Genomic DNA, 9,619 nt, shown 5'->3' with positions numbered 1-9,619 from the left:
ACAGGTTAAAGAAGTATTTTTAAGCATTAAGACAATTGAGACATGGATTGTGTTTGTGTGCCATTCAGAGGGTGAATGGGCAAGACAAAAGATTTAAATGCCTTTAAACTGGGTATGGTAGTAGGTGGCAATGCGTACCGGTTTGTGTTAAGAACTGCAATGCGGCTGGGTTTTTCACGCTCAACAGTTTTCAATGTAAGTAGTCCGGGTGGCCATTTAATTAACTATTCAGCAGTTTTATGGATTGGGGGTAGAAGCTGTTAAAGAGCCTTTTCGTCCTAGACTTGGCGTCCCGGTACCGCTTCCCGTGCGGTACCAGAGAGAACAGTCTATGTGACTGGAGTCTTTGACAGTTTTTGGGCCTTCCAATGACATAGCCTAGGTACTGGATGTCAGGAAGTTTGGCCCCAGTAATGTACTGGATCGTACGCGCTACCCTCTGTAGCACCTTACGGTCAGATGCCGAGCAGTTGCCATACCAGTTGGTGATGCAACCGGTCAGGATGCAACAGGTCACGTTTCGAGGATCTGGGGACCAATGACAAATCTTTTCAGTTTCCTGAGGGGGAATAGGTTTTGTCGTGCCCTCTTCACGACTGTCTTGGTGTGTTTGGACCATTCTAGTTTGTTGGTGATGTGGACACCAAAGAACTTGAAGCTCTCAACCTGCTCCACTACAGCCCCGTCGATGAGAATGGGGGTGTGCTCAGTCCTCCTTTTCCTGTAGTCCACAATCATCTCTTTAGTCTTGGTTACGTTGAGGGATAGGTTGTTATTCTGGCACCACCCGGCCAGGTCTCTGACCTCCTCCCTGTAGGCTGTCTCATCCTTGTCGGTGATCAGGCCTACCACTGTTGTGTCATCGGCAAACTTAATGATGGTGTTGTAGTCATGCCTGGCCATGCAGTCATAAGTGAACAGGGAGTACAGGAGGGGACGGAGCACACACCCCTGAGGGGCTCCAGTGTTGAGGATCAGCGTGGCAGATGTGTTGCTACCTACCCTCACCACCTGGGGGCGGCCCGTCAGGAAGTCCAGGATCTAGTTGCAGAGGGAGGTGTTTAGTCCCAGGATCCTTAGCTTAGTGATGAGCTTTGAGGGTACTATGGTGTTGAACACTGAGCTGTAGTCAATGAATGGCATTCTTACGTAGGTGTTCCTTTTGTCCAGGTGGGAAAGGGCAGTGTGTAGTGCAAAAGAGATTACATAATCTGTGGATCTGTTTGGGCGATATGCAAATTGGGTCTAGGGTTTCTGGGATAATGGTGTTGATGTGAGCCATTACCAGCCTTTCAAAGCACTTCATGGCTACGGACGTGAGTGCTACGGGTCTGTAGTCATTTAGGCAGGTTGCCTTCGTGTTCTTGGGCACAGGGACTATGGTGGTCTGCTTGAAACATGTTGATATTACAGACTCAATCAGGGACATGTTGAAAATGTCAGTGAAGACGCCTGACAGTTTGTCAGCACATGCCCGGAGCACACGTCTTGATAATCCGTCTGGCCCTACAGCCTTGTGAATGTTGACCTGTTTAAAGGTCTTACTCATGTCAACTACGGAGAGTGTGATCACACAGTCGTCTGGAACAGCTGATGCTCTCATGCATGCCTCAGTGTTGCTTGCCTCGAAGCAAGCATAGAAGTGATTTAGCTCGTCTGGTAGGCTCGTGTCACTTGGCAGCTCGCGGCTGTGCTTCCCTTTGTAGTCTGTAATAGTTTGCAAGCCCTGCCACATAAGACGAGCGTCGGAGCCGGTGTAGTACGATTCAATCTTAGCCTTGTATTGACACTTTTCCTGTTTGATGGTTCATCGGACGGCATAGCAAGATTTCTTATAAGCTTCCGGGTGAGCTGAAATAAAAGATTACAGAAATGTTCCATATGCACAAAAAGCTAATTTAATTAGAAGCCAGCACATTCCTGTTAGTGAGCATTTCTCTTTTTCAAAGATAATCCATCCACCTGACAGGTGTGGCATATAAAGAAGCTGATTAAACAGCATGATTATTCCACAGGTGCACAATAAAAGGCTACTCTAAAATGTGCAGTTTTGTCACTCAACACAATGCCACAGATGTCTCAAGTTGAGGGAGCGTGCAATTTGCATGCTAAATGCAAGAATGTTTACCAGAGCTGTTGCCAGAGAATTGACTGTTAATTTCTCTACCATAAGCCCCCTCCAACGTTGTTTTAGAGAATTTGGCAGTACGTCCAACTGACCTCACAACTGCAGACCACGTGTATGGTGTTGTGTGGGCGAGCGGTTCACCATGGTGGCAGTGGGGTTATGTTATGGGCAGCCCAAAATCCTGAGGCCCATTGTGTTATTCATCCGCCGCCATCGCCTCTTGTTTCAGCATAAAATGCACGGCCTCATGTCGCAAGGATCTGGACACAATTCCTGGAAGCTGAAATGTCCCAGTTCTTCCATGGCCTGCCTACTCATCAGATATGTCACCCATGTTTGACAGCGTGTTCCAGTTTCCGCCAATATACAGCAACTTCGCACATTGAAGAGGAGTGGGACAACATTCCACAGGACACAATCAACATCCTGATCAACTAAATGCGAAGGAGATGTGTCGTGCTGCAGAAAGCAAATGGTGGTCACACACACCAGATACTGACTGCTTTTCTGACTGTAAGTTGATGGTTGAGGATATCCCTCTAGTGGTGTGGGGGCTGTGCTTTGGCAGAGTGGGTGGGGTTATATCCTTCCTGTTTGGCCCTGTCCGGGGGTTTCTTCGGATGGGGCCACAGTGTCTCCTGACCGCTCCTGTCTCAGCCTCCAGTATTTATGCTGCAGTAGTTTATGTGTCGGGGGGCTAGGGTCAGTTGGTTATACCTGGAATACTTCTCCTGTCTTATCCAGTGTCCTGTGTGAATTTAAGTATGCTCTCTCTAATTCTCTCGTTCTCTCTTTCTCTCTGAGAACCTGAGCCCTAGGACCATACGTCAGGACTACCGGGCATGCTGACACCTTGCTGTCCCCAGTCCGCCCGGCCTTGCTGCTATTCCAGTTTCAACTGTTTCTGCCTGCGGTTACGAAACCCCTACCTGTCCCAGACCTGCTGTTTTCAACTCTTAATGATCGGCTATGAAAAGCCAACTGAGATTTATTCCTGATTATTATTTGACCATGCTTGTCATTTATGAACATTTTGAAAATCTTGGCTCTCTCTAATTTTCTCCTTCTCTCTTTCTCTCGGAGGACCTGAGCCCTAGGACCATACGTCGGGACTACCGGCCGTGGTGACTCCTTGCTGCCCCCAGTCCGCCTGGCCTTGCTGCTATTCCAGTTTCAACTCTTCTGCCTGCGGTTATGGAACCCCTACCTGTCCCAGACCTGCTGTTTTCAACTCTTAATGATCGGCTATGAAAAGCCAACTGAGATTTATTCCTGATTATTATTTGACCATGCTTGTCATTTATGAACATTTTGAAAATATTGGCTCTCTCTAATTTTCTCCTTCTCTCTTTCTTTCTCTCGGAGGACCTGGGCCCTAGGACCATGCGTCGGGACTGCCGCCCGTGGTGACTCCTTGCTGTCCCCAGTTCGCCTGGCCTTGCTGCTATTCCAGTTTCAGCTGTTCTGCCTGCGGTTATGGATCCGCCACCTGTCCCAGACCTGTTGTTTTTCAACTCTTAATGATCAGCTATGAAAAGCCAACTGAAAATTATTCATGATTATTATTTGACCATGCTTGTCACTTATGAACATTTTTGAACATCTTGGCATAGTTCTGTTATAATCTCCACCCGGCACAGCCAGAAGAAGACTGGCCACCCCTCATAGCCTGGTTCCTCTCTAGGTTTCTTCCTAGGTTTTGGCCTTTCTAGGGAGTTTTTCCTAGCCACCGTGCTTCTACACCTGCATTCTAGCTGTTTGGGGTTTTAGGCTGGGTTTCTGTACAGCACTTCGAGATATTATCTGATGTACGAAGGGCTATATAAAATAAAATTGATTGATTGATTGATTTTCTTATCCACACCCCTATCTTTTTTAAAGGCATCTGTGACCAACAGATGCATATCTGTATTCCTAGTCATGTGAAATCCATAGATTAAGGCCTAATGCATTTATTTCAACTGACTTATTTCCTTATTTGAACTGTAACTTGTGCATGTTGCGTTTATATTTTTGTTCAGTATAGTTTATATAAACCCGGGTATTTTTTTACTTTTTACATAACAGACATTATCAATCAAATGTATTTATAAAGCCCTTCTTACATCAGCTGATGTCACAAAGTGCTGTACAGAAACCCAGCCTAAAACCCCAAACAGCAAGCAATGCAGGTGTAGAAGCATGGTGGCTAGGAAAAGAACCTAGGAAGAAACCTAGAGAGGAACCAGGCTATGAGGGGTGGCCAGTCCTCTTTTTGGCTGTGCCGGGTGGAGATTATAACATAGATGACCAGCAGGGTCAAATAATAATATTCACAGTAGTTGTCGAGGGTGCAACAGATCAGCACCTCAGGAGTAAATGTCAGTTGGCTTTTCATAGCCTGATCATTCAGAGTATCTCTACCGCTCCTGCTGTCTCTAGAGAGATGAAAACAGCAGGTCTGGGACAGGTAGCACGTCCGGTGAACAGGTCAGGGTTCCATAGCCGCAGGCAGAACAGTTGAAACTGGAGCAGCGGCACGACCAGGTGGACTGGGGACAGCAAGGAGTCATCAGGCCAGAGGCATGGTCCTAGGGCTCAGGTCCTCTGAGTGTGTGTGTGTGAGTGAGTGAGAGAATACTTAAATTCCCACAGGACACGGATAAGACAGGAGAAATACTCCAGATGTAATAGACTGACCCTAGCCCCCCGACACATAAACTATTGCAGCATAAATACTGGAGGCTGAGACAGGAGGGGTCGGGAGACACTGTGGCCCCGTCGGACGATACCCCTGGACAGGGCCAAACAGGCAGGATGTAACCCCACCCACTTTGCCAAAGCATAGGCCCCACACCACTAGAGGGATATCTCCAACCACCAACTTACCATCCTGAGACAAGGCCGAGTATAGCCCACGAAGACCTCCCCACGGCACAACCCAAGGGGGGCGCCAAACCCGGACAGGAAAATCACGTCAGGGACTCAACCCACTCAAGTGACGCACCCCTCCTAGGGACGGAATGGAAGAGCACCAGTAAGCCAGTGACTCAGCCCCTGTAATAGGGTTTGAGGCAGAGAATCCCAGTGTAAAGAGGGGAACCAGCCAGGCAGAGACAGCAAGGGATGTTCGTTGCTCCAGTGCCTTTCCGTTCACCTTCACACTCCTGGGCCAGACTACACTCAATTATAGGACCTACTGAAGAGATGAGTCTTCAATAAAGACATTACCGTTGTTGATGAAGCCATCTGTCATCAGGCAGTAACTCGAGTCAAGCAAATTTTAGGTCGTCACTTGTTACCACAGCCACAAAGTCATGAAGCCAGCCTAGTTCTACAATTCCCTTCTTAAAATCAGATTTAAAATGTAACCCTAACCCCACTGCTTACCTTATGCCTAACCTTCAAAAGACCTAAAAGCACATTTTTGTTTTCATGAATTTTTACAAGTGGACTGGAGGCAGGGCATGAAAGGGATAACGAATCCAGTTGTTTGTGTCATCCGTTTTGGGAAAGTACCTGCGTAATTGCGCACTCAGCTCACTCAGGTGCTTCGCTATATCACATTTGACATTGTCCGTAAACTTGAGTTAATTTGCACACAAAAAAATCATACAATGATGGAAAGACCTGTTTGTTGTCCTTGTTAATGCAGACAGAAAAGAGCTCCAACTTCTTAAATCATAGCCTCAATTTTGACCCGCACATTGAATATAGTTGTGGAGAGTCCCTGTAATCCTAGATTCAGATAATTCAGGTGAGAAAAAACATCACCCAGATAGGCCAGTTGTGTGAGAAACGTGTCAGTAAAAAAAACTTTAAGCTCGTCTCTCAATTTAAAAAAACGTGTCAATACTTTGCCCCTTGATAACCAGCGCACTTCTGTATGTTGTAAAAGCGTTACATAGTCGCTGCCCATATCATTGCATAACGCAGAAAATACACGAGAGTTCAGGGGCCTTGCTTTAACAAAGTTAAACATTTTCACTGTAGTGTCCAACATCAGGCATTCCCTTGGTAGCAAGAGCCTCTCGGTGGATGCTGCAGTGTACCCAAGTGGCGTCGGGAGCAACTGCTTGCACACGCGTTACCACTCCACTAAGTCTCCCTGTCATGGCTTTTGCACCATAAGTACAGATACCAACACATCTTGACCACCAACGTCCATTTGATGTCATAAAGCTGTCCAGCACTTCAAAAATATCCTCTCATGTTTTCCTGGTTTCCAGTGGTTTGCAGAAAATTATGTCTTCCTTAATTGATCCCTGATAAACGTATTAGACATATACCAGGAGCTGTGCCAGGCCCGCAACGTCTGTTGAATCATCCAGCTGCAACGCATATAATTCACTGGCTTATATGCGAAGCAGTAATTGTTTCAAAACATCTCCTGCCATGTCACGGATGCTCGTGAAACAGTGTTGTTTGATGAAGGCATTGTCTGTAGTTCTTTTGGCCTTTCCCCCCAGCGATATCCGCAGCAGCAGGAAGAATTAAGTCCTCACAATAGTATGGGGCTTGCCTGTCCTAGCCACTCGGTAGCTCACCATATAAGACACTTCTAGCCCCTTCTTATTAATAGCATCTGTTGCTTTTATACATGTCTTACTACTCGAAAGTCTTCTTTATTCTTACTCAAAAAACTCCCGTGGTTTATTTTTCAAATTGTCATGTTTTGTTTCTAAATGTCTGCGCAAGAGTGAAGGTTTCCCGTGATAGAGTAACGGTTAATGTGATTGGATGTTGATTATTTGACTAGGCTACCTGTATTTGACATTGTGTTGTTATTTCGCTGAACACTAGATGGTTTAATTAGATTTTTGGCAGTGAAACTAGGCTACTCAGGCGATTAAAAAAACTCAAGCAAATGTATATCCCCGTTGGAAAATATAAATGTACTGTTTGAAAATGTGAAGAATATTTCTGGGCAAGGGGACCCTGGGCAAGGAGGCATGAGGACTGCAGACGTGGCCAGGGCAATAAATTGTAATGTCCGTACTGTGAGACGCCTAAGACAGCGCTACAGGACGGACAGCTGATCAATCCTCGCAGTGGCAGACCACGTGTAACAACACCTGCACAGGATCGGTACATCCGAACATCACACCTGCGGGACAGGTACAGGATGGCAGCAACAACTGCCCGATTTACACCAGGAACGCACAATCTCTCCATCAGTTCTCAGACTGTCCGCAATAGGCTGAGAGGCTGGACTGGGGGCTTGTAGGCCTGTTGTAAGGCAGGTCCTCACCAGACATCACCGGCAACAACGTCGCCGGACCAGATAGGACTGGCAAACAGTGCTCTTCACTGACGAGTGGCACACTGTTATGATGGGGCTGCAGTCATGGCCTCTGGAATAAACACAGTACAAGCCAAGGTGAAAGAAACTTCCCGCAAACTCTGTTCATTCATTGCTATGCGCACACTCTTAATCTGGTGATGTCACAAGGTGCTGGTAAACTAAAAAAATGCAAGAAATGTTTTTCTCATCTTGGTGGCCTAGCAGCATTTTTCTCAAGATATGTTTCTCCCAAAAAATGTAACTCCCTGTAGCTCGCAGGTGTGAAGTTGAATTTGGTGTCGAAGTGCTGACTTTGTCAAACAGGCTAAATCTTTGAAACCAGTTGTCCAGGTTGAGCTATTATCGGTACTGAAAAGTAGGCAATTCCAACAGTAAAGCTTTTTTGTCAGCTCACAGCCACGGATAGCGCTCTTAATTATTAACTTGAAAATGCCTTTCAAAACTCTTTCCTCGTTGCACCAAATCAGGCAGCACAGGAGTTGGTCTCCCGGTCTGTGCAATATTACATTTTTCATTAAAAGTTAGTCTTGAAAAGGACGCTGCTAACAATTTAGCCACCACATCGTCCTTGATTACTCTCTCTGCAGTTGCCATCGCCATCGTTACATACACTCACTGCAAAAAGCTACCTAGGCTCAAGTGTGAGAAAACAAGATACGGCTCGCTATTGGCTCTGAATTAGTGACGTATACATCATACAATTGTCCTACCTATTACAAGACAATTTGTGATTGGTTGATTCTGTCATTCCAAAATGCTGCTCTAATCGAAGTCAATGTCAGCGACATTGGTTGGTCCCTTTTATTCAAAGCCTGGGGGTCTATTCAATGAGCGTTGAGCCCAGCTAGATTATTTCTACTAAGAGAATACCAAAGAAAAATTCTGATTGGATATTTTCTCTCTTGGATATTAACCCTTCTTTTTCCAATACAAACTGAAGAAATTGAAAAGGAGATCATTACAATTAAGACAAAAAAAATATTAAATCAACGAAAACAAAATTACAAATGATAATATATAAAAAATATATACAGATTTGTATCTATCCTTAGGCACTCTCTGAGGGCGTAGATGGCCCTGACGGTTCCCCACTGTGTGAAAACTCCTGGCCCTAACCACAAGCTGCAGTAGCCACAACTGGGGCCTGTTCAGGAAGGGGTTCAATTAATCTCGCCCGGGAGCCCATGTAGGACTGTTTTACATTGGATGAAAGTTGATTGCATTCGATTTGGAACGGGGCTGCCTCCCGGGCGTGAGCCAGGTGTCCTGTTTAAAGCTCACAGCGAAATCGGCCCAAAACAAAAGTGACCCAATTAAGAAGGCCGCTCCTCCCTCCCCGCTTTCGGCCAGTGACTTGACGGGCCTTTGCCCGCTGCTCAGTATAATCAAATCCGCCCAAGGATGTTGTTACAGAATGTTCAGATTCAGATTCATTGGGAAAGACGGGCTCATTAGAATGGCTCGAACGGAATAAATATAATGATAACAAACACATCAAACACATGGTTTCCATGAGTTATACCATTCCATTCATCATTATGAGCCGTCCTCCCCTCAGCAGCCTCATGTAGAATAGATGATTGGTTGTCAGATAAAATGAACACAGCTGACATGATTCCTTATTATATTTCTAATCGGCAACTGTCAGAATGCAAGTGTGTGTGAATGAGGCCCACAATTCAGGGCGTTCCTGCACCCCCCCCCCCAAGCATCTCATTGGTTCCTGCATGTGGCTTGTGTTTACATGACACTTTTGATATTCTGGATTTCCCCTGATTGTCTGTGCAATTAAAATGTGGGTTAAAAGGTAAATAAAAGCATGAGTTTTTCCACAGGCCGCAATCACACTCTTGATGGTTTCACATCATTGGATACAGCCCTGCATGATCTTGATGACTTCTAAACATGGAGATGTGTTAATTCAGGGAGGCATCTGTCTGCTCACAGTATACTGTGAAATAAACTTATTGAGGGCGTGCGTCATTATTGAGTAGTTACTGGGTGAAAGTCTCTATTATTCATGTTTTGTAGTGACTATCATTATAGCCTTATATTTTACATGGTCAAAGTATGATTTGATCCAATGTTCTACAATACTGACATCTGTACAGATATTTTTTTCAAAACTAATGTGTGGTACTTTGCTCAATCATAGCCAAGTCTAACGGTTGTATATTGATTATCAAAGTAAACATATATGCTTGTAG

The sequence above is a fragment of the Salvelinus fontinalis genome, chromosome 36, assembly GCF_029448725.1.
Source record: "Salvelinus fontinalis isolate EN_2023a chromosome 36, ASM2944872v1, whole genome shotgun sequence".
Taxonomy (NCBI): domain Eukaryota; kingdom Metazoa; phylum Chordata; class Actinopteri; order Salmoniformes; family Salmonidae; genus Salvelinus; species Salvelinus fontinalis.
The sequence above is the reverse complement of the archived record's forward strand: the minus strand, read 5'-3'. Positions refer to the sequence as shown.